We start from the raw sequence: 26,738 nt of genomic DNA on the forward strand, positions 1-26,738 counted from the left end.
GTGGGTAAATCAGACCTTTGTGTCAGGACAGGACACAACCTTTACAACTGTTAAGTGTGAAGACTATCATTATGCAGATAAATGCAGATGTATACCCTGTCACACCCAACCTTCCTGTTTTGTGACTGCCTGGAAAGTATGTACCAAGTGTAGCTGTCACCCAGCCCAGACGTGCATTGGGGAAACTTTCCTAGGAACTTACTAGTAAATCAAAATGACAATCATGGGTAAGCAATCACAATTTACACTGGGATCGCTTGCACTTTAGCGCCAATCAGCAGTTGTAAAGTGTTTGAGTTCAAAAAGACAACACAAATGAAATTAAGCACATAGTCAAAAACAGGAGGTCAGAAGCTAAACATATGGGGAAAACATGCTAAAGATGGCAGGTCTCACAGTCTTGAAAATTGGATATTGCTGGTAAGGAATGTTAGCCTGAAATGAGTTTTGATTCATATTCGGTACTTGATTCGAAACAAACCTGGGACCAGTAGCAGCTACCTATGATATCAGCAGTTGTGGAACTTGCATCACTGAGGCTTGGGGCACAAAATAATTTTGGGACCTCGGCCTAGGTACATTCTGCAACTGCATAGGATTAGTGTTCTGTGGCTGTACAAACCATGGATTCTACCCTTAATTTCCTAGCTTGAGATGACATTCTCACTTGCAATGCCCCAATCTATTACCGTAGTGACACAGATTAGACTTTTTCAATGTGGCTACATTAATCCAAGTATTTGTATCACTAGGGATTCCCTACCTCTACCTTATGATTGAAAACCACCCCACCTTGCATAGCAGTAGCTCCCTGTGGGTACACTCCCTACATAGGAGGTGCATTCCCAATCAAGGGAGGACATTGACCTCCCCTCTAAGCAGCTTTAATGTGTGCTACCAAGAACTTCTCTGTTACTTTCTTCTGCCTCATGTCAATCTCATTGTTGCAGTACTTAGCTTATCACAAGATCTCATCCACTGACTTGTTCTGCTAACAAATCAAATGCTACTGAATCATCATGCTAATCTCAGATCTCAATCCTACTACAAATCTAGACCCAAAATGTCTCATATCCTTGGGATCCAGCGCTTTCATCCCACTGTAATGTTTGAACGCTTCCAACAGTCTCTCATAGTATGCACAAATTATCTCTTTGTGCTCCTGGGTCTTTCGATCGATTTTGACCCAGTCAATATCTGGATGGGACACTTTAGACTTCAACCATGTCATCACCTGATTATACTTTCTCATTGCTATGGCTGATAGACTATTCATCAAGAGATCTCTCGCTGGTTCTCTCTCAGGCCATTCTCTAGCTATCTTACATGCTGTCCACAAATTACTTGGAACCACAATATCAAAGAAAGTTTTCAAATCTGTCCACAAAAGCTTCAACATTTTTACACACCACTCAAATTGTTTATACTATTTTACAAATTTCTCTCTTAACTTGGGAAACTTTTTGGTAAATGATACAAGATCACTCCTAGTCTAAGGCACATTTACATAACCTCCACTAGGCACTTCTCACAAAGGTAAAATACAATTAATAGTACATTTCCCTCCCTCTACAGAAGGAGCCAGTTCTTCCATTGATCTTTTGGGACTTTTCTTTTTCAACCATTTGACTTCCCATTTATCCAGTGCACTCCAAATCTTAATGCTTTGAATGTACTCCTTAATTTGCATTTTCAACCCTGGTATTCTTATGTTTTCTAAATCTTGATCACTAACACAAAGCCAGTGATATTTCTGCAAAGCGTTGATCAATTGCAAATCAACTTCATATTTCTGAGCTGTTTAGGATAATTTATCACAAGCTTATCTCACTCACCTAGTAACATCGTTGCTCATAAACAAAAGCTCATTTTGTTTATAAGTGTCAATTTGAGCCAATTCAAGGCTACCACTTATCATCTCATCCAATTTGCATTTTAATGTAACTACATCCACCAAGTTTACTTTCAATGTTGATTTATTTATCCCTCGACTTACTTCTGTACTTCTACTTTCATTCTAGGGGACATTATGAACCTTCAACCATCCATCTACTTCCTGAGAGTCCAATATATGGGCACCTCAGAAGCCTTAGGGAATGTATTCGCTCTGGGTATGCTACTTTGACCATCCAAAGGAATGAATCTAATTCTGGCAATCCCGGAAATGAACCCAAAGGTCAAAATCCATATTGATTTGTCAGTGGGTCTGCACTCGCACCACAAGGGGAACTCTCATTTATTGGGACCAAGGGAATAAACTTCACATTTGAATTAGTTGGGGCTCTCAACTCAGTTTGAACAGTCATGTCATATGTAACACTCCGTCTGAGACTTGGATTGCTTATTGATGCCACAGGACCTATAGTAACCAGGACAGAGAGAGCATCAGGAATATTCAAAGCTGTAGAAACAGTGGGAGCTATAGACTGTTTAGGGACACAGATCCTCGAGCTCCCTCCCATCGTATTCTGGTTCATATTCATAGGGGTAACCCCTACTGGATTAGAGCGTTTATTTACTGGTGCAGTAGCAATTCCTGAATTCCTACTTGTATTTGCGCTTCCACCTCCCCTTGCTTGGGTTTCGTTATATATGAAGGCAGTTGCTCAACAACACATCTAGAAGACAGTCACTAGTATCACTATCATCATTTTCACCTCCCTCGACCAATTCCTTTGCCCCATTACCTCTCTCTTACTTTCTCTTTTCTGGCCTATCCTTCTTAAACATCTCTCCTATCAATACCAGGTATAACTTAGTTCCCTCTATCAGATCAGTTCTCCACCTTTTCTGTTCTGCATCCCACCTTGCATCTGCATATGTGTACACTGCCTTTCTAGCTCTTCCCTGATATCTCTCCTTCTCTTTTGCATGAGTTGCATGCTCCCTCGCATTGAGCACTTCAAACTGTGTAGGTCTAGGCTGTGGTTTAATTTCATATAAAATCCTTCTCAAGTTTTCAATAATCCATATATTAAATATACCATATCGGGGAAACACCAGTGCACCTTCTTTCTCAGTGATCTTGTGCCATTGTTTAAGCCAAATACAGGTCAGAAGCCTTACATTTATTGCCATATAATGACCAGCAGTACCCTTAGGTGCCGCCTCTTCTCCCTCTCTAACAGGTATTGTGAAATCTCCCCAACTAAATTTCGTTCTGCTTTAAAACTATTCATTTTCAATCAAGTATTTCAGCAATCACTTTAGAATTTGTTTGTTTTCAAGACAGGAAATAATGATATTCATGCAATTTGTGCCCTGAACTAGCAACCAATACCAGCGCGACACCCTATGATGTCACCAACAAATAGCAACACAGCTTTACACCAACCGACTAATCTCAACACAACCCTCTATGACCTCAGTCTCGCTCGTTGCAGTGGTTCACCCTTTTTCACAATTTTCGTTAACCCACTCTCTTTAACAACAAGCTTAAAAATAAATACAATGCAATAGCAACAAATAAAAAGAATCTGCTTTACTAAAGAAACTCAGCAGAATACAACCACACAAGAAATTATTCATTCTAAGGCACATTCAAATGAAACCTCAACCTACAGGGAATCACCCTGATTGGTACAGGCTTCTCTGTGCAAATGGTTCACTGCACCAATCACTCGTACATTCACACATAAAGATAAATGTCCCTATCTCAGTCCGGCTGGTGACAACGTTTCACGACAGACCCCACAAAATCTTAGCAGACAATTGCAATACAGTGTTTTCTACCATCCCGGGATCTTAGGCCACATGGGACCTGTTAACAACTTCAACTTCTTCGTATTAAACACCCCATTCACACGACACTCACAAAATCTCTGCCAAACATCACATAACTATGACAATACAACAAGCTAACTGCAGACCATGCACACAACCCTATTAATACTCGCTCCTCAACACTTACTAATTCGACACCACCCACTGGAACTCCACTGATCCTCCAAATTGAAACATGTACTCTGGACTGGGACTAAACTGAGACTGGAACTTTAACTATTCTCATATAAAGACTCCCAACTCCCTATCTCAAGACCTAAACTATCTACTCTACCATGTTATTAATGCATCAGGGTCAGACCCCCTTTCTTTTCCCCTGTGAAAGACCGTTCTTGGATACCTGAGGAATAAAGGAGTTAGAACCAATTTCAATTCACAATTGCAGTCCAACTCAATTGGTCCCACAGTAAAGCTTAGGGTCAGTAAGTATGGATTTATTACAAGTTCATAGTAAATGTAATACAAATCTGTCTCAAAAAAATAGTATATAAATACAAAATCTCTTTGTGCACTGCATGATTGTTCAAAACCTATTTGATATCTGATTATTTCACACATTGTCAACGAGCCCCCTATCACAATGAGACACCTTGAGCTAGTGGTGCTTTTGAACTGACATAATATTACAGTCTGGGACTTGTAATTTCATTTCTAATCCTAACTTTGGACATAAAACACATAGATCTCACAAGTAAGTTTCCGCGGACTCGTGCTTACAAGTAGCTCACCCAGTCTAGGCTTTTATCGTTGCATCCTGGCACTTGTAGATGTATTTATTCAAAAACACAAGACCTCATATTCCTGAATAAGGAAAATGCTTAACTTAGGAAGAGAGCCCAGAAACTTGAATGCTCTGAAATATCAGCATGCATCATGGCACTGGCTAATTAGTGAAGGCGGACTCAAAGTGTTGCACGTTGAAAGAAGTGGCCCGATTTTGGTCACTCAGCTCACTAAATGACCACCTTTCAGGCCTTCTATACCAAATGAAGTGTCGGACAGACAGAGAATACAAACCAATTTCTGTTTATTCAGGTACACTCAGAGTGGAGCTCAGTCTGCCCAGTCACTAGAAATGCTGCAGAGGGACAGAAATCGAAAAGCATACAGATACATTATGTACATTTTGTAACTGGGCTAGGACAAGCCCTTGGTGGAAATTTCCAGGCAAGTGCTGCAAAGCAATGGAATACAAGAGCAAAACAATCTCAGTGCTCATATCTACACGAAGGTGCGGAGCCCAAGGTTTCCCCAGTCGGGCCCATCACCAGACAAGTGGGAGAAGGCATCCATCTAGTGAGAAAGATATGCGCTAAAAAGAACAGTCTATTCATTAGTGGAGCAGGAATCCAACCTTTGAGAAATTAAACCTAGCAGAGGCCTTTTATCAAAAATAGAAAAGGATTAGTTTTGATGTTAGCTTCTCTTGCTGTTTACCTCTTTCTACCTCGTTATAGCCAGACCATGTTTTTGGCTGTCTCTTTAAAGACTATCCTGCGAGACAGCTGTCTCGTTTCAAAGAGAGACCTATTGTCAGTTTAGAGCCCACCAATTCTTTACAATTGATTGGCTTTACTGTCACCCTCATTTGCTTTTTATTCATTAACTTATGGGGCTTTCCTTACTCTCATTTGTTTGTCCTTCCCTGGCAGCATAACCTCTTAATTGTTTCCTTCAAGCACTACATTTTTGTTGATAAGCACTCCACGAGAAAGCATTTGTATTTCAGATGTCTCCCTTGTGCCCTTCTCTTCCATCCTCCCCGGTGCTCCGTGGTGCTCTCTTGCCGCCATGCTTCTCGCCTGCCCCTCTGTGGTGAGCTTGCCCGGCTGTGCTTCTGCCCCAACGTTGTTTCCCACTTGTGTGCTTCTCCCATGAGTACTGTTTCCCCTTGTGCTCCTCATGCTGCTGTACCGCTTGGCTAAAGGCATTGGCAAAGCCAATGGGCAGAACCTCCAGTTGTTCACGATTTTGCAATCACTGTAAACGGCACAAAAAGTACAAATTATTGCAGTGACCACAAAATTGCAGCCCTACAGCACAAACAATAAAATCATACACCAAAGGTGGCAGCCGACAGATTTCCTGCCTTGAGGGCACAGCACTGGTGGCCAGGCAACAACCTTAAAGATTCACACCAGTTGCCCAGCCAATCAGTGCAGCTGTATTCTTTGTCGGGAGCACAGGATGCACAAACCAAGCAAAGGCCAATGGTGATTTTTAAATGGTGTAGGATTCCAAGATGCTAGAGGAGGGAGAGACAGGATGCTCAATGCAAAACGATCATGTCAGCCAGCAAAAAAGTACGACTGAAACATATAGGATACACCTCACCTGCACCACAGAAAAAGACACTTCCGGTCAGTAAAAAAAAGCAACTGCTTTTACTACAGATCAAGAAACTGTAGGGCTTATTATCGAGGGGGTTTATCTCCGCTTTTTTGGCTTTAAAAGCCAAGAAAGCGGAGATAAAATTATCTCCCTATTACCTAGCTGTCGCTAACACCAGTTAGCGACAGCTAGTAGGAGATAGCGACCATCTTGGGCCCCGCTTTGCATGTCAGTCAAATGTATTACTAATGACATGCAAAGTGGGCGTGCCAAGATGTTAGCGACTGGAAACAGTCGCTAACATCGCTATCTCCTATTACCAACTTTTGGAGATATTCGCGCTAAGCGCGATTATCTCCAAAAGCTAACACCTGCCCTGAGCAGTTCTTAGCCATGTTATCCAATGGTAGGTGGATAACATGGCTAAGAGCATTAGCTCGGTAATGCATGAATATCGCTGACTTTTCAGCGATATTCATGCATTTCGGCCGATTTTTATCGCTTAGGAGATAAACCTTGATAATAGCAAGGTTCCTAAGCGATAAAAATCGCCGCAGCTCGGCGATAAAAATATTGCCACTAAGCCAACATAGCGATAATTATCGCTAGTTGTTGGTAATATGCCCCTGTGTTCTGAAAAATTGCACAATAGTGCAAGAGTGCCTGCGTTGGCGCTAGGCAGCTGCGATTAGCGCCAGTGCAGTGTGAAACGCAAGGCTGCAGCCACCAATGACTCTCTTTGCACAATGTCATCTGATGGATTTCTGAAGTCCCAGAAAATCATCTTTCAGCAGTTTTTCTGTGAAATCCAGTCCCGAAAGTTTGTTTGGCATCATGTTATGTTATTACTACTTTTATGGCACGCATATCACCTGGGAGAAAAACATTCAAAATTGTTGCGAAAAGAGGGCTCTAAAATATGTCTTGCCCAGGACCCCAGAAATGCGTAAGGCGACACTGGGCTAAACACACTATTCTACCAGGCATTTAATCTCCTTCATCTGTAAGAATTTAAGCTTTAAAACTTTGATGAAAGGCTCAACGCTGCAATTCAACACATGCGTTTTGAGATTCGCAATTCGTGCCTCATGCCCATTACACGGTGTTGTTCAGGTTGGGTGGTGCAGGCTGCCAGCTGTGATTCGGCCTGGGGAGGCTGCAAGGTTCTTCAGCGACCAGGGTAGAATCTAAAAACAGTCCCTGCGAGTAGAAAACAATATTTTATATCTTTAAATATGTTGCTTTTGTTTCATAAATATTTCAGTTCACTCTGGTAATGTCTCAGCCCTCTCGCCGTCTTGAACCAACTTGTTTTGCCATGAATAAAAATGGCAATGACATTCTTTCTTCTCATTTAATTACAAAGTTACTAGATGACTCCATGTCTGCGCCAGTTACGCTTACTATCCGAGGTCCATAAACCATCCGTTCAACACTCCTTATTAGCCCAGACTGTGTTTACCGTTGAACCCTACTTGAACTTTAAATTAACACAGTTTGAAAAAATGCTGCTCACCCGTTTCAGATTTGACCTGTTTCATTTATTGGTTGCATTTCCAAAGCAAAATGTCAGGACATCCACACTTCCTATGTGCCCTTGTGATCTAGTGTCCTCACAATCAACGATACATACAATGTTATTCTGTAAATTCTTTACTGAACCCCGTAAACGCTGGATACTGCCTATTTTGAAATTCTGGGGTCTTCGTCAATGCCGCCCAGCGTATCTGGCACTTCAGTACCTCGAATATGAAAACTATGCTAAAGCGATCGTATTTTATCTTAAATTTTGTATACGTCATCGCATGAATTTATGAGTACGAATAACATTGCTATTTTGCACAAATGAAAGAAACTAAGATAACAGGAAAATTGTATGTTACTATAAATGCAGAAAAACTTGCACAAATTGAACTGAGAAGTACTTGCTATTTTTAATATGCTTTCTTTTAAACAAATGCATACTTAACGGTTTTTAAACTTTTTTGATAAATTTGTAACTGTCTATTCTGAACTTTTATGGTGTTTTTGTAAAACTACCGAATAAAGTTATTATTGAATTGAATTGAATTGACTCCATGTCACCAGGGTTACAGTGCTTCACTCTGGTTTTAGTTTAACAATATAAGGCTTTCTGAGGGTTGTAGTCCTAGTTTATTTTTTGTTGCACTAACGATGAGGAAAACAAATACTTGTAACAGTAATTGCATGGACTGAAACACTATGTTCTTGGTGACATAGTCATTTGGTAACCTTAATAATTAATAAGTAATGGCAAAAGGAAACATATGAAATTTTTGTGGGAGTGGGGAGAGGTCAGGATACGTAGTTTGCGGTTTTCTTTGGAATAAGGAGCGGAACACCGTAAGTGTGTTTGAGCAGTGGAGAGTGGGACCTCTGGTGTGTTTGTATAGTGGTGGAAAGAGTATAAATTAACAGATGGTTCAATATCACCAGGACTTATTTTTCCTGTCCTCTCCTTTTGGTGTGAACTTTCTGGTAGTTGCAGTCTTGGTTCACTCTGACACACTAATATAGGCTCACAAAGCAGCAATTGTTAACATAATGTCCAGGACTACAAACTTGGTGCCAAGGTGACATGGATCATATTGGAACCAGATGTGTGCTTGTACAAAAGGTAAAGGTGAATTTAACAATGGTGCAAAAAATGTATCTTGGAAGCTGCAAGATGTATTTTTTGCCACAGAATTTGCCACCTCATGCCACAATATCCCGAGGGGTTTGAATATGTGCCAAAGGAGAGGCCTATTGGCTTTGTCAATGCTGGTTGCTATTGGTATTGTGGTTGTTGTTGCTTGTTTTTGTTTTCCTAACTTAGAAAGTTTAGGAATTAGACTTTGGGCTCACAGCATGGCCTTTTCTGTCACATACACTGGTTCAAAGCCTACACTCTGGTTTGATGTGCTGTGGAAGGCATGGGCGGAAAGAATCTAGGAGGCTTGATGTGATGTTCAATTGGGGCGTAGTTTTTTGGAAGTGGTATAAAGTGACTTTTCAGAACAGAAAGGACAAGGATTTTCCTTGAGGTTTCAAACAGTCACTCTTCTCTTTTCCTTTTTTCCTCTCCAGGTATCTTTAGTCAGGTTCTCAGGATGACGTCCCCGGAGTCTCGCAAAAGAGAAGAAAGCAGCGGTAAGTATAGCCTTCTTATATTTGGACTTTGAGATACCATCACCACACCAAAGTGCAGGGAGTTAGAGGGGTGGAAAAGGGTGTAGGAAAGTGCTGACCAAGAGACTATGCATTTGACCCCGTTTTAACTTCTCCCTCTATCTGGTTCTACCTATCCCTTAGTTTCTGTGAATAGGCCCTGCACCCCATTAAAAAAATCAGACAAACGAAAGCAAAATATAACCTAACATGCAAGGCTTCCTAGAGTGAGCATTATTCTCCAAAGTATGTACCAGCCTCCCTCTTCAGAGGTTATGGATACTCTGGGCATGACATGCAGGGCTCAGTAGTGCACTCTTTCACGGCAGTGTTCCCTCGTGATCCCTCTCCATACTTGTGCTGGGCCCTTGAATTTCCTTCCCCTTTCCCGAATCCCCTATTGCAACTGCCACAACTCTCCTGAGTTGTGGCAGCTTGAACGCAATCCCTGGGTGCATCCACCAATCTTCACACCAGTCGTCAACTTCACCGGTATCCTCTTCCTCTTCCTTCTCGTCAGCTGGGTTCTCTCCGTCCGTTGGCTTAGCTTCTTTGTTTTCTGTCTGAGCCAGGCTCTTTCCAACTCTCAGCGTCTTCCGGGTTTCCTCTGCCGGCTTCCTGGGATTCCATCTTCTTACGAGCTGACAGTCCCTCCTCTTCTGCCTTCCTAGTCATCATCTATTCGTCATTCTGCCACGGGGTACGCCCTTCTTCCTGTCAGGAGGAGGCGGGTAGTACGGTTAACTCCTTCCTCCCCCTTGGGTTCCCACATCGGACGTCGGAGAGTGGACAATTATGGGATAGATATGGTGAGTCTCTTGCCCCAGTCTGGTCACCCCCCTCACATGTGCCTGAGGGCCTCATTATGAGTTTGGTGGTGCAGAAGCATAGTATCTCCATCGGTACGCCGTTGCCCACAGCCCCCAAACCAAAATAACACACAGACACCAGTTATTGGAATGAAGAAGCTGCAGGTTTATTTGTTGTACAAATAAAAGGTGGGTTATCTTACAGGCGACCCCGTCCGCCCTGCAACCCCTTGTTGCAGGGTACCTGAAGTTGAGCCAAAGAAACACCAGCGGCCATAGCCCGGTGTGGTACCTGGGAGGTTAAACTCCTCCCACCGGTGGACCTATCGTCCAGCCACTCCGCCCTCTGAACAAGGGAGAGTTAACTCACGCCTTCCCCAGCCGGGCGGAGCGCTATATGGCAAGCCCCCGGTTGCTCAGGCTTACAACCGCCCTAAGGACTAACGGGGCGCCGTCGTACCCCAAGTTCCCAAGAAGGACCCCTTGGAGTATGTATGACTCTGCACGGTGCGCTTTGCACTGGAGGCTTCAGTTCCTGTTCCAGCGCATGTCTTGTATAGGGATCTCCCTGTAACTCCTCCTGCAACAAGAGACAATCATTAATACATCAATACTGTCCCCCTCCCCACTTCCCCCCTTTTCAGCGGGTGAACGGTAGGGAGGGGAGATGAAAATGGTCTAGAGTCCGGGCGGGGGAGGCTGCCTAAAGGCCGGACTGCTGGGGGGAGCAGCCAGCATGCGACCTATCTATGGAGGGGGGACAGCAGCAAGAGAGCGCGCGATAGGAGGGGCCACCCATATAAACCCTCCCTAGGCCCCACCCCTTATCCCGCCCCCTAAGGCTCGCGCCGCACCACCCCCCCACCCCGAGGATGGGCTGCCCGGCTGCCCACGGCCATACTAAGGGGTCTGCCCTCCTATGGGGTCCCCTGCAGGGACCTCGGGCATCCTCAGGAACGCCCCACTCCTACACTTTCAGACCTGTGGTTGAACCGCCTGCCACATTAGGAGTTTTCTCCTGTCTGACGGACGGTTCTTTGGCATTCCCATGGCGGTGCCTATGAAATAGGCATGCAATGGGAACATCAAATTCAGTACCTGCACGGCATCGACTGTTTCAGTCCATGCAATGCAGGCACTAGGGTGCTTGCACACGGGGGGCACAACATGTACCCCCCTGCATGCACCTTAGGTTGCAGAGGCACATGGGGGCCTGTTAGGCCCCCTTTTGTTTCCTCACAAAACACACTTTTCATGGCCATCGCACCTACATGAAAAGTGTGGCGGTGGGAAAACTTGTAATTTGTTTGGCAGGCCGCAGTGGCTCCTGCAAGCATTGTGTGGCCTCAAAACAGCTGCGACATCACCAGGGATCTCTGATACCAGGCAGTTGCGATGGTTCCAGGGCAGCCTGACTGCCCTGATCGTAATAGGGGGGTCCGCAGACCACCATGCCCCCAAGAGTTTAATGGTCCGTGGACCGCCGGACTCATAATGAGGCTCTAAATAAGAATAAGGAAGATTGAAGTGGGGAAGATACCAAAATGACATACTGGTAAACTTTAATACTCATAGCTCTCCTCTTTTTTCACAGCCCTTACATTCCATACACAAATACATTATAGAGTTGGGGCTAAGTGCCAGGGTAGGCTTGGCTATTGTTGACAGGATTCTAGGAATGACTGCCCTTCTTAGGGCAAGCATGCTGTGTGGTTGGGCTTAGCCTTTACAGAATATACCAAGAGGCGTTCATATCTTGAAAGTAGAAACTAGCTCACTATTAAAGGTCGAGATTATAGGTGTTGTTAGAAATGGAGATCTTTAGTTGCCAATGGTTTACACCTTTGTCCAAATAGGGTCCTTTCATTCTAGTCACGTTAAGGGGGACACACTCCTAATGTAAGCCCTGCTCACCCCATTTGGTAGCTTGGCACAAGCAGTCAGGCTTATCGCAGAGGCAGTGTGTTAAGTTTTTGCACATAACCAAGTAATAAAATGAAAACACCACAAAAGGACACCACACAAGTTTTAGAAAAATAACCAATATTTATTTGTGTAAACAAGACAAAAACGATAAAAGACCAACATACAGTAATCAAACAGATGCTCTTTGCATGAATACCTTTACAATGTTGTTCCTTGAAGCCAGTAGCTCCGCCCAGTGCTACTGTGGTGCTGGAAACAACAGAATACAACAGTTCTGGTTGACCACGTTGGTGCAGACTGGTGTTATTATCAGCAGACTCGTAAACAGTACCTTTTAGTTCCAGCAGACCGAGTTGGTGCAGACCGGTCGTGGCAACCATTGCGCTGCGATGTGAAACGTAGCGGTGCAGCGTACGGTGCCCTGAAGTCATGGTGCAGGCAACAGCTCAGTAACAGTCGTCTTGTGGTGTCGGTGAAACCAGGGCTGTGGTGAGGAGTGAGGCAGTGCTCATTTTGGTGCTGATAGGTCACTGTGCAAGCAACCGTGCCTGTTGATGGGAGCTGGCATCGTATGGCCCAGACTGCAGTGTGGGACAAGGCAAGGTGTCGTGTTACTTACGAGCGTTGCTCCCAAACCACTGTGCAGTCATGGGTGTCGAAGTCAGCAAGCAGAGACATTGTTGGAGAGACCAGGGTGGCAGAGTGAAGCGAGGCAGTGCGGAGTGCGGCGCCCACAGGTAGCGGTGCAAGCAGCGGGTCAGTGGCGTCAGCGGTCATTGGCGAGATCAGGGTTGCGGTGCAAAGTGCAGTGGTGCCCTTTGCAGTGCCTTCAGGACACAGAGTCTGCAGCGGTGTCAGCTGCTTTTTCTCTTTGTGGCAACTGAAACCCCCGGTTCCAGAGGCAGTAGCCAGAGAAAAGTGAAGTCTTTGCTGTCCCTGAGACTTCGTGAACAGGAGGCAAGCTCTATTTCAAGTCCTTGAGATACTCAGCAACAAGTGGAGGAAGTTCATTCCAGTACTTTCGCTGTCCAAGGCAGAAGCAGCATCTGCAGGCTTCTTGTCAGGTTCCTTGATCCTAGCGAGTTCTAAAGTTCTGGGGTCTGGGCACCAATATTTATACTACATTTATCTTTGTTTTCTTGGGCAGAGAGTGTCTGTGATTAGTCTAAATCAATTTTGTCTTCTCTGGCCCAGCTTCTCAGCAGGAGGTGGACACAGCATTGACAAGGGCAGACCAGGCCCATTCAGGTACAAGGAAATCTCCTCCCACTACTCTAAATGCATCTCAGGTCTATTCAGCCCAGCCCTGACTCCTCCAGGAATGGCAGGACACACCTTGACCAACCCAGTGGCTGGCTGAAGAGAATGCACAACTCCAGCCCTTGTCACTCCAAAGCCAGACAGTCAATCCACAGACCAGCAGAGGCAGACAGGATGGCTAAGCAAGAAAATACTTACTTTCTAAAAGTGGTATTTTCAAACACAGAATTAAAATATTACCTTTACAAAAAGATGCATTTCTACATTCTGAGTTCAGGTTTACTAAACTTCATTTCTGTATCTCATCCCAATGGGAAGATATACTCACAAAATGGGACGAATGGCATTTCAACAGTAAAATCCGAATTACACTGTACTTCACCATCAGGACATGTCACACACACACACACACACCAGGACATTTCCCTCCTTTCACATACACTGCACCCTGTCCATAGGGGTACCTTGGGCCTACCTTAGGGATGACTCATATGTAATAAAAGTAAAGGTTAGGGCTTAGCAAGTGGGTGCAATTGCCAAGTTGACACGGCAGTAAAAACTGTGCATAGACATTTCAGTGGCACGTCTGAGAACCCTTCGATAGGCTGTCCATGTGGGTGGTACAATCAATGCTGCAGGCTCACAAGCAGCATTTGATTTACAGGCCGTGGCACTCTCAGTGCACTTTACTAGGGACCTACCAGTAAATCAAGTATGCCAATTATGGAAACACCTATTCATAATCCAATTTACAATAGGAGCACTTGCACATTAACACTGGACAACAGTGAGAAAGTGCGCTGAGACACTAAACCAGCAAAAACAGAGTCAAACCCACCAAAAGACACCAGGTCTAATACATTTCTCCTCCAACTGACCGTACCTCCTTGTAGTTGCATTCACTAATCAGGAAGAACCGGGACAGACCATCAGCGTTGAAGTGTTCTGTGCCAGGGCTGTGTTCCACCCTGAAGCCCATTCCCTGTAAGGAGATAGATGACCTCAACAGTTTTAGTCTCTCACCTCATTTACATTAACCATCTGAGGGGCTGTGGTCTGTCTGAACTCGAAAGTGAGCAGATAGGCACTTAGCTTCTTCACTGCCCAGGCCACAGCAAAAGCTGCTCTTTCTATGGTACTCTACCTGTGTTCCCTGGGGAGTAGTCTGCTAAGGAAGACTACCGGTTGGTCTAGGCCCTTTTCGTTAAGTTGTATGAGCACTGCTCCCACACCATGCTCTGAAGTGTCAGTCTGCACTAAAAATCCCTTGTAGAAGTCGGGTGCCTTGAGCATGGGCGCCGTTCACATTGCTGCCTTCAGGGCTTCAAAAGCTTTCTGGCAGGCATCAGTCCAGATCACCTTCCTGGGCTTCTTCCTGGAAGTCAACTCTGCCATGAGGGCAATAATGGTGCCATTGCCCTTGACAAATCTCCTATAGTAGCCGGTGATACCTAAAAAGGGACTCACCTCTGTATGGGTCTTGGGGGGGTCCCAAGCCAGAATGGTGTCAATCATAGGCTGTAAGGGTGCCACCTGGCAGCTTCCTATCTGGTACCCTAAGTACACCACAGAGCCCTGCCTGATCCGGCACTTACAGGCCTTGACCATGAGGCATGGCCTCTGCAGAGCCTTCAACACTTCCAAGGGGTCCTGCAAGTGTTCTTCCCATCTGGAACTGAACACCACAATGTCTTCTAGGTAGGCGGCACTGAAATCCTCCAGCCCAACCAACATTTTTTTGACCAACCTCTGAAAGGGGGCAGGGGCATTCTTCAACCCAAAGGGCATCACCCAAAACTGGTAGTGCCCCTATGGGGTTGAAAATTCTGACCTCTCCTTGGTCCCCTTGGTTCAGGCAATCTGCTAGTACCCACACGTCAAGTCAAGCGTGCTGAGTAACTGGGAGGTCCCAACCAATCAAAGAGCTCATCAGCTCTGGGGATGGGGTATGTGTCAGTCCTGGTGATGACATTGAGTCCACAGATGTCCACACAGAACCACAGTACAGGAGTGGCCCCAGGTGCTGCAGCCTTTGGGACCAAGAGCACTGGGCTGGCCCAAAGACAGTCGGAGGGCTCAATTACCCCTAACGCCAACGTCTGAGAGACCTCCTTTTTAGGGCTCGGCCTTCGTCAACCCTGCGTCAGCAGGGGGGCGGAGCTTCGAGCTCCTAATGTTAAAGAAAAAAAAAGGTATCTCTAGCGCTCTGGCCAGACACATTCCTTAGGGTTTTATGGCATCTGCCTAGTGATTCGTCTTCGCTGTGCTGTCTATTTAGTAGCCTTGACGTGATAGGCTATATTGACTTTTCGTCCGTCATTGATGTTACTTTCATGGCATATTCTGTGCGCGAACGAGCACGCACAGTGATTAATCTTAATTAGGAGCTGTCAGAGTGCCCGTGTAATGCAATCCAGATGATGCTAGCGCGTTCACAGCGGTGAGCGCGTTCAATGTAAAATGACAAGAGGCAGCAGGCGAGGCTCACAGAAGATGACTCATACATGCTCGTCCACACTGTAGTTCTTGTGTTTCCTGAATACTCTCATTTCCAAAGGGCGCCATTTCCTTCTTTTCCTCGCACGCTGCGCTGCACTATTTTTGTCTGTGGTTTAAAAAACGGGGTTTAAAGGCGTTTTATTATAAAACATTTGGATTCTGGTTCTGTAAGCTTTGTTTTCCGAATTTTAATAAGTGCTGACATGCAGACTACTGGTTGAATAAATGATGAGAGTTAAAAGTGACCTTCGTGACACGTGCTGTCGAGCCTGACTCGCAGAGTTAACATGCAGTCATCATTATTGTAAAGTTTGTGGAAAAAACGTGAATACGCAATAATCATGGAAAACAGAGCCTTCCCGCGGTTACAATGGGAATTCACAAATGTGTTGTGTGTCTCATGTAATGCCAATGGCTATTTCATTAGGAAAAATTAGACTCATTGATACATGCACCACCACCACCAGTACTAACAGTACCACGACCACCAGTACTACCACTACCAGTACTACCATTACCACTACCACCACCACCAGTACCACCAACACCAGTACTACCACCACCCCCAGTACTGCCAGTACTACAGCCACCAGTACTACAACTACCACCACCACCAGTACTAACAGTACCACGACCACCAGTACTACCACTACCAGTACTACCAATACCAGTACCACTACCACCACCAGTACTACCACCACCAGTACCACCACCACCAGTACCACCACCTCCAGTACTACCACTACTACCACTACCAGTACCACCACCACCACCAGTACTTCCAGTACTACCACCATCAGTACTACCATTACTACCACTACTACAGCCAAAAGTACTACCACTACTACAGCCACCAGTACTACCACTACCACCACCACCAGTACTACCACTACCACCACCACCAGTACTACCACTACCACCACCACCAGTACTACCACTACCAGTACTACCAATACCAGTACCACTACCACGACACATACTACCATCACCAGTACCACCACCACCAGTACTACCACTACCAGTACTACGGGCAGCAGTACCACCACCACTAGCAGTACCACTACCGGTACCATCACCAGTACTACCACTACCAGTACCACCACCACTAGTACCACCACTACCAGTACTACCACCAGCAGTACTACCACCAACAGTACTACCACTACCAGTACCACCACCACCAGTACTACCACTACTACAGCCACCAGTACTACCACCACCACCAGTACTACCAGTACCACCACCACCAGTACTACCACTACCAGTACTACCACTACCAGTACTACCACTACTAGCAGTACCACAACCACCACCACTACTACCAGACTAGCGAAGACAGCGCATATCTACAGGATAGCAATGACAGCGCATATCTACAGGCTAGTGAAGCCAATGCATATCTACAGGCTAGCGATGACCGTGCATATCTACAGGCTAGTGAAGCCAATGCATATCTACAGGCTTGCGATGACAGTGCATATCTACAGGCTAGCGATGACAGTGCATATCTACAGGCTAGCGATGGCAGAGCATATCTACAGGCTAGCGATGACAGTGCATATCTACAGGCTAGCGATGACAGTGCATATCTACAGGCTAGCGATGATAATGCATATCTACAGGCCAGCGACGACAGCGCATATCTACAGGATAGCAATGACAGCGCATATCTACAGGCTAGCGATGACAGAGCATATCTACAGGCTAGCGATGACAGAGCATATCTACAGGCTAGCGATGACAGTGTATATCTACAGGCTAGTGAAGCCAATGCATATCTACAGGCTAGCGATGACAGTGCATATCTACAGGCTAGCGATAACAGTGCATATCTACAGGCTAGCGATGACAGAGCATATCTACAGGCTAGCGATGACAGTGCATATCTACGGGATAGCAATGACAGCGCATATCTAAAGGCTAGTGAAGCCAATGCATATCTACAGGCTAGCGATGACAGTGCATATCTACAGGCTAGTGAAGCCAATGCATATCTACAGGCTAGCGATGACAGTGCATATCTACAGGCTAGCGATGACAGAGCATATCTACAGGCTAGCGATGACAGTGCATATCTACAGGCTAGTAAAGCCAATGCATATCTACAGGCTAGTGAAGCCATAGCAATGACAGTGCATATCTACAGGCTAGCGATGACAGTGCATATCTACAGGCTAGCGATGAAGGTGCATATCTACAGGCTAGTGAAGCCAATGCATATCTACAGGCTAGTGAAGCCAATGCATATCTACAGGCTAGCGATGACAGTGCATATCTACAGGCTAGCGATGACAGTGCATATCTACAGGCTAGCGATGATAATGCATATCTACAGGCTAGCGACGACAGCGCATATCTACAGGATAGCAATGACAGCGCATATCTACAGGCTAGCGATGACAGTGCATATCTACAGGCTAGTGAAGCCAATGCATATCTACAGGCTAGCGATGACAGTGCATATCTACAGGCTAGCGATGACAGAGCATATCTACAGGCTAGCGATGACAGTGCATATCTACAGGCTAGTGAAGCCAATGCATATCTACAGGCTAGCGATGACAGTGCATATCTACAGGCTAGCGATGACAGTGCATATCTACAGGCTAGTGATGACAGAGCATATCTACCGGCTAGCGATGACAGAGCATATCTACAGGCTAGCGATGACAGTGCATATCTACAGGCTAGCGATGACAGTGCATATCTACAGGCTAGCGATGATAATGCATATCTACAGGCTAGCGACGACAGCGCATATCTACAGGATAGCAATGACAGCGCATATCTACAGGCTACCGATGACAGAGCATATCTACAGGCTAGCGATGACAGTGCATATCTACAGGCTAGTGAAGCCAATGCATATCTACAGGCTAGCGATGACAGTGCATATATACAGGCTAGCGATGACAGAGCATATCTACAGGCTAGCGATGACAGTGCATATCTACAGGATAGCAATGACAATGCATATCTACAGGCTAGCGACAACAGCGCATATCTACAGGATAGCAATGACAGCGCATATCTACAGGCTAGCGATGACAAAGCATATCTACAGGCTAGCGATGACAGTGCATATCTACAGGCTAGTGAAGCCAATGCATATCTACAGGCTAGCGATGACAGTGCATATCTACAGGCTAGCGATGACAGAGCATATCTACAGGCTAGCGATGGCAGAGTATATCTACAGGATAGCAATGACAGCGCATATCTACAGGCTAGTGAAGCCAATGCATATCTACAGGCTAGCGATGACAGTGCATATCTACAGGCTAGTGAAGCCAATGCATATCTACAGGAAAGCGATGACAGTGCATATCTACAGGCTAGCGATGACAGAGCATATCTACAGGCTAGCGATGACAGAGCATATCTACAGGCTAGCGATGACAGAGCATATCTACAGGCTAGCGATGACAGTGCATATCTACAGGCTAGCGATGATAATGCATATCTACAGGCTAGCGATGACAGCGCATATCTACAGGATAGCAATGACAGCGCATATCTACAGGCTAGCGATGACAGAGCATATCTACAGGCTAGCGATGACAGTGCATATCTACAGGCTAGTGAAGCCAATGCATATCTACAGGCTAGCGATGACAGTGCATATCTACAGGCTAGCGATGACAGAGCATATCTACAGGCTAGGGATGACAGTGCATATCTACAGGATAGCGATGACAGTGCATATCTACAGGCTAGCGATGACAGAGCATATCTACAGGCTAGCGATGACAGTGCATATCTACAGGCTAGTGAAGCCAATGCATATCTACAGGCTAGTGAAGCCATAGCAATGACAGTGCATATCTACAGGCTAGCGATGACAGTGCATATCTACAGGCTAGCGATGAAGGTGCATATCTACAGGCTAGTGAAGCCAATGCATATCTACAGGCTAGTGAAGCCAATGCATATCTACAGGCTAGCGATGACAGTGCATGTCTACAGGCTAGCGACGACAGCGCATATCTACAGGATAGCAATGACAGCGCATATCTACAGGCTACCGATGACAGAGCATATCTACAGGCTAGCGATGACAGTGCATATCTACAGGCTAGTGAAGCCAATGCATATCTACAGGCTAGCGATGACAGTGCATATATACAGGCTAGCGATGACAGAGCATATCTACAGGCTAGCGATGACAGAGCATATCTACAGGCTAGCAATGACAATGCATATCTACAGGCTAGCGACAACAGCGCATATCTACAGGATAGCAATGACAGCGCATATCTACAGGCTAGCGATGACAGAGCATATCTACAGGCTAGCAATGACAGTGCATATCTACAGGCTAGTGAAGCCAATGCATATCTACAGGCTAGCGATGACAGTGCATATCTACAGGCTAGCGATGACAGAGCATATCTACAGGCTAGCGATGGCAGAGCATATCTACAGGATAGCAATGACAGCGCATATCTACAGGCTAGTGAAGCCAATGCATATCTACAGGCTAGCGATGACAGTGCATATCTACAGGCTAGTGAAGCCAATGCATATCTACAGGCTAGCGATGACAGTGCATATCTACAGGCTAGCGATGACAGAGCATATCTACAGGCTAGCGATGACAGTGCATATCTACAGGCTAGCGATGACAGAGCATATCTACAGGCTAGCGATGACAGTGCATATCTACAGGCTAGCGATGATAATGCATATCTACAGGCTAGCGATGACAGTGCATATCTACAGGATAGCAATGACAGCGCATATCTACAGGCTAGCGATGACAGAGCATATCTACAGGCTAGCGATGACAGTGCATATCTACAGGCTAGTGAAGCCAATGCATATCTACAGGCTAGCGATGACAGTGCATATCTACAGGCTAGCGATGACAGTGCATATCTACAGGCTAGGGATGACAGTGCATATCTACAGGATAGCGATGACAGTGCATATCTACAGGCTAGTGATGACAGAGCATATCTACAGGCTAGCGATGGCAGTGCATATCTACAGGCTAGTGAAGCCAATGCATATCTACAGGCTAGTGAAGCCATAGCAATGACAGTGCATATCTACAGGCTAGCGATGACAGTGCATATCTACAGGCTAGCGATGAAGGTGCATATCTACAGGCTAGTGAAGCCAATGCATATCTACAGGCTAGTGAAGCCAATGCATATCTACAGGCTAGCGATGACAGTGCATATCTACAGGCTAGCGATGACAGTGCATATCTACAGGCTAGCGATGATAATGCATATCTACAGGCTAGCGACGAGAGCGCATATCTACAGGATAGCAATGACAGCGCATATCTACAGGCTAGCGATGACAGAGCATCTCTACAGGCTAGCAATGACAGTGCATATCTACAGGCTAGTGAAGCCAATGCATATCTACAGGCTAGCGGTGACAGTGCATATCTACAGGCTAGCGATGACAGAGCATATCTACAGGCTAGCGATGACAGTGCATATCTACAGGCTAGTGAAGCCAATGCATATCTACAGGCTAGCGATGACAGTGCATATCTACAGGCTAGTGATGACAGAGCATATCTACCGGCTAGCGATGACAGAGCATATCTACAGGCTAGCGATGACAGTGCATATCTACAGGCTAGCGATGACAGTGCATATCTACAAGCTAGCGATGATAATGCATATCTACAGGCTAGCAACGACAGCGCATATCTACAGGATAGCAATGACAGCGCATATCTACAGGCTACCGATGACAGAGCATATCTACAGGCTAGCGATGACAGTGCATATCTACAGGCTAGTGAAGCCAATGCATATCTACAGGCTAGCGATGACAGTGCATATATACAGGCTAGCGATGACAGTGCATATCTACAGGCTAGTGATGACAGAGCATATCTACCGGCTAGCGATGACAGAGCATATCTACAGGCTAGCGATGACAGTGCATATCTACAGGCTAGCGATGACAGTGCATATCTACAAGCTAGCGATGATAATGCATATCTACAGGCTAGCGACGACAGCGCATATCTACAGGATAGCAATGACAATGCATATCTACAGGCTAGCGACAACAGCGCATATCTACAGGATAGCAATGACAGCGCATATCTACAGGCTAGCGATGACAGAGCATATCTACAGGCTAGCGATGACAGTGCATATCTACAGGCTAGCGATGACAGTGCATATCTACAGGCTAGCGATGACAGAGCATATCTACAGGCTAGCGATGACAGAGCATATCTACAGGCTAGCGATGGCAGAGCATATCTACAGGATAGCAATGACAGCGCATATCTACAGGCTAGTGAAGCCAATGCATATCTACAGGCTAGCGATGACAGTGCATATCTACAGGCTAGCGATGAAGGTGCATATCTACAGGCTAGTGAAGCCAATGCATATCTACAGGCTAGTGAAGCCAATGCATATCTACAGGCTAGCGATGACAGTGCATATCTACAGGCTAGCGATGACAGTGCATATCTACAGGCTAGCGATGATAATGCATATCTACAGGCTAGCGACGACAGCGCATATCTACAGGTTAGCAATGACAGCGCATATCTACAGGCTAGCGATGACAGAGCATATCTACAGGCTAGCGATGACAGTGCATATTTACAGGCTAGTGAAGCCAATGCATATCTACAGGCTAGCGATGACAGTGCATATCTACAGGCTAGCGATGACAGAGCATATCTACAGGCTAGCGATGACAGTGCATATCTACAGGCTAGTGAATCCAATGCATATCTACAGGCTAGCGATGACAGTGCATATCTACAGGCTAGTGATGACAGAGCATATCTACCGGCTAGCGATGACAGAGCATATCTACAGGCTAGCGATGACAGAGCATATCTACAGGCTAGCGATGACAGTGCATATCTACAGGCTAGCGATGATAATGCATATCTACAGGCTAACGATGACAGCGCATATCTACAGGATAGCAATGACAGCGCATATCTACAGGCTAACGATGACAGAGCATATCTACAGGCTAGCGATGACAGTGCATATCTACAGGCTAGTGAAGCCAATGCATATCTACAGGCTAGCGATGACAGTGCATATCTACAGGCTAGCGATGACAGAGCATATCTACAGGCTAGGGATGACAGTGCATATCTACAGGATAGCGATGACAGTGCATATTTACAGGCTAGAGATGATAATGCATATCTACAGGCTAGCGACGACAGAGCATATCTACAGGATAGCAATGACAGCGCATATCTACAGGCTAGCGATGACAGTGCATATCTACAGGCTAGTGAAGCCAATGCATATCTACAGGCTAGCGATGACAGTGTATATCTACAGGCTAGCGATGACAGAGCATATCTACAGGCTAGCGATGACAGTGCATATCCTCAGGATAGCAATGACAGCGCATATCTACAGGCTAGTGAAGCCAATGCATATCTACAGGCTAGCGATGACAGTGCATATCTACAGGCTAGTGAAGCCAATGCATATCTACAGGCTAGCGATGACAGTGCATATCTACAGGCTAGCGATGACAGAGCATATCTACAGGCTAGCGATGACAGAGCATATCTACAGGCTAGCGATGACAGTGCATATCTATAGGCTAGCAATGATAATGCATATCAACAGGCTAGCGACGACAGCGCATATCTACAGGATAGCAATGACAGCGCATATCTACAGGCTAGCGATGACAGAGCATATCTACAGGCTAGCGATGACAGTGCATATCTACAGGCTAGTGAAGCCAATTCATATCTACAGGCTAGCGATGACAGTGCATATCTAGAGGCTAGCGATGACAGAGCATATCTACAGGCTAGCGATGACAGTGCATATCTACAGGCTAGCAATGACAGTGCATATCTACAGGCTAGCGATGATAATGCATATCTACAGGCTAGCGACGACAGCGCATATCTACAGGATAGCAATGACAGCGCATATCTACAGGCTAGCGATGACAGAGCATATCTACAGGCTAGCGATGACAGTGCATATCTACAGGCTAGTGAAGCCAATGCATATCTACAGGCTAGCGATGACAGTGCATATCTACAGGCTAGCGATGACAGAGCATATCTACAGGCTAGCGATGACAGTGCATATCTACAGGATAGCAATGACAGCGCATATCTACAGGCTAGTGAAGCCAATGCATATCTACAGGCTAGCGATGACAGTGCATATCTACAGGCTTGCGATGACAGTGCATATCTACAGGCTAGCGATGACAGTGCATATCTACAGGCTAGCGATGACAGAGCATATCTACAGGCTAGCGATGACAGTGCATATCTACAGGCTAGCAATGATAATGCATATCTACAGGCTAGCGACGACAACGCATATCTACAGGATAGCAATGACAGCGCATATCTACAGGCTAGCGATGACAGAGCATATCTACAGGCTAGCGATGACAGTGCATATCTACAGGCTAGTGAAGCCAATGCATATCTACAGGCTAGCAATGACAGTGCATATCTACAGGCTAGCGATGACAGAGCATATCTACAGGCTAGCGATGACAGTGCATATCTACAGGATAGCAATGACAGCGCATATCTACAGGCTAGTGAAGCCAATGCATATCTACAGGCTAGCGATGACAGTGCATATCTACAGGCTAGTGAAGCCAATGCATATCTACAGGCTAGCGATGACAGTGCATATCTACATGCTAGCGATGACAGAGCATATCTACAGGCTAGCAATGACAGTGCATATCTACAGGCTAGTGAAGCCAATGCATATCTACAGGCTAGTGAAGCCATAGCAATGACAGTGCATATCTACAGGCTAGCGATGACAGTGCATATCTACAGGCTAGCGATGACTGTGCATATCTACAGACTAGTGAAGCCAATGCATATCTACAGGCTAGTGAAGCCAATGCATATCTACAGGCTAGCGATGACAGTGCATATCTATAGGCTAGCGATGACAGTGCATATCTACAGGCTAGCAATGATAATGCATATCTACAGGCTAGCGACGACAGCGCATATCTACAGGATAGCAATGACAGCGCATATCTACAGGCTAGCGATGACAGAGCATATCTACAGGCTAGCGATGACAGTGCATATCTACAGGCTAGTGAAGCCAATGCATATCTACAGGCTAGCGATGACAGTGCAGATCTACAGGCTAGCGATGACAGAGCATATCTACAGGCTAGCGATGACAGAGCATATCTACAGGCTAGCGATGACAGTGCATATCTACAGGCTAGTGAAGCCAATGCATATCTACAGGCTAGCGATGACAGTGCATATCTACAGGCTAGCGATGACAATGCATATCTACAGGCTAGCGAAGCCAATGCATATCTACAGGCTAGCGATGACAGTGCATATCTACAGGCTAGCGATGACAGAGCCTATCTACAGGCTAGCGATGACAGTGCATATCTACAGGCTAGCGATGACAGTGCATATCTACAGGCTAGCGATGATAATGCATATCTACAGGCTAGCGACGACAGCGCATATCTACAGGATAGCAATGACAGCGCATATCTACTGGCTAGCGATGACAGAGCATATCTACAGGCTAGCGATGACAGTGCATATCTACAGGCTAGTGAAGCCAATGCATATCTACAGGCTAGCGATGACAGTGCATATCTACAAGCTAGCGATGACAGAGCATATCTACAGGCTAGCGATGACAGTGCATATCTACAGGATAGCAATGACAGCGCATATCTACAGGCTAGTGAAGCCAATGCATATCTACAGGCTAGCGATGACAGTGCATATCTACAGGCTAGTGAAGCCAATGCATATCTACAGGCTAGCAATGACAGTGCATATCTACAGGCTAGCGATGATAATGCATATCTACAGGCTAGCGACGACAGCGCATATCTACAGGATAGCAATGACAGCGCATATCTACAGGCTAGCGATGACAGTGCATATCTACAGGCTAGCGATGACGGTGCATATCTACAGGCTAGTGGAGCCAATGTATATCTACAGGCTAGCGATGACAGTGCATATCTACAGGCTAGCGATGACAGTGCATACACTCACAAGGAGACCACAGCCAGCTGAGGTGCAATCTTCTCCCACTCACAAGAACAACATCACAGGCAGCAGAAGTGAAAGCTTCTTACACTCACAAGGAGACCACAGGCAGCAGAGGTGCAATCTTCTCACACTCACAAGAAGGACATCACAGGCAAGTGGTGCAATATTCGCACACTCACAAGGAGATCACTGTCAGTACACACCACATGAACACACTCCATAACACATAGCAACAATACATTGGCATTTACAATGCCATTAGCTCAAACTCAAATAAATCCGAGCCCGATTGCATTTCTAATGCTTGTTTATGCTGGTTCTGACCTGATCAGTCAACCTTTAAATCTTGTGTTTCACAGGAGTGCTGTCACGTGTCCACGTATTGGGTACTCCAATGAGTAACTTCATGGGGTCAGGGAGAACAGCATGGCAAACTGCCCCAACCATTGGTGACAGTCACTCTGCTGCTCTGGGGTCAGTGTATAGGAGAGGATCATACCTTTAACTGACCCATCGTGCTCCTTGGTAGACAGGAGGTCAGGGAGAGGTTCACTCTCCTCTTCCACCCCATCATCTGTCGCCAAGAGCATGCTCACTTTGGACCTCTCAAAGTGAGGCGTGAGTCAGCTCACATGTAGGACCCCCAAAGGGTTCCTGGGAGTCTGTAAATTCACCAGGTAGGTGACACTACTTTTCCGCTGCACCACCTCAAAGGGACCAATTCACATGTCCTGCAAGACACAAGGTTCAACTGGGGCCACAAACCACACTTTCTGGCCAGGCTGAAACTCTACCAGAGTGGCATACTGGTCGTACCAGCATTTCAGTTCCTCCTGGCTTGCTTCCAGGTTTGCCTGAGTAAGTGTCCTGAAGTGGGAAGTTTGGTTCCTGAAGGCCAGCATGATGTTAAATACATCCTGAAAAGTGTTCCTGGGAGCCGTCTCCCAGCCTTC

The sequence above is a fragment of the Lissotriton vulgaris genome, chromosome 1_1 (assembly GCF_964263255.1).
Source record: "Lissotriton vulgaris chromosome 1_1, aLisVul1.2, whole genome shotgun sequence".
NCBI lineage: Eukaryota > Metazoa > Chordata > Amphibia > Caudata > Salamandridae > Lissotriton > Lissotriton vulgaris.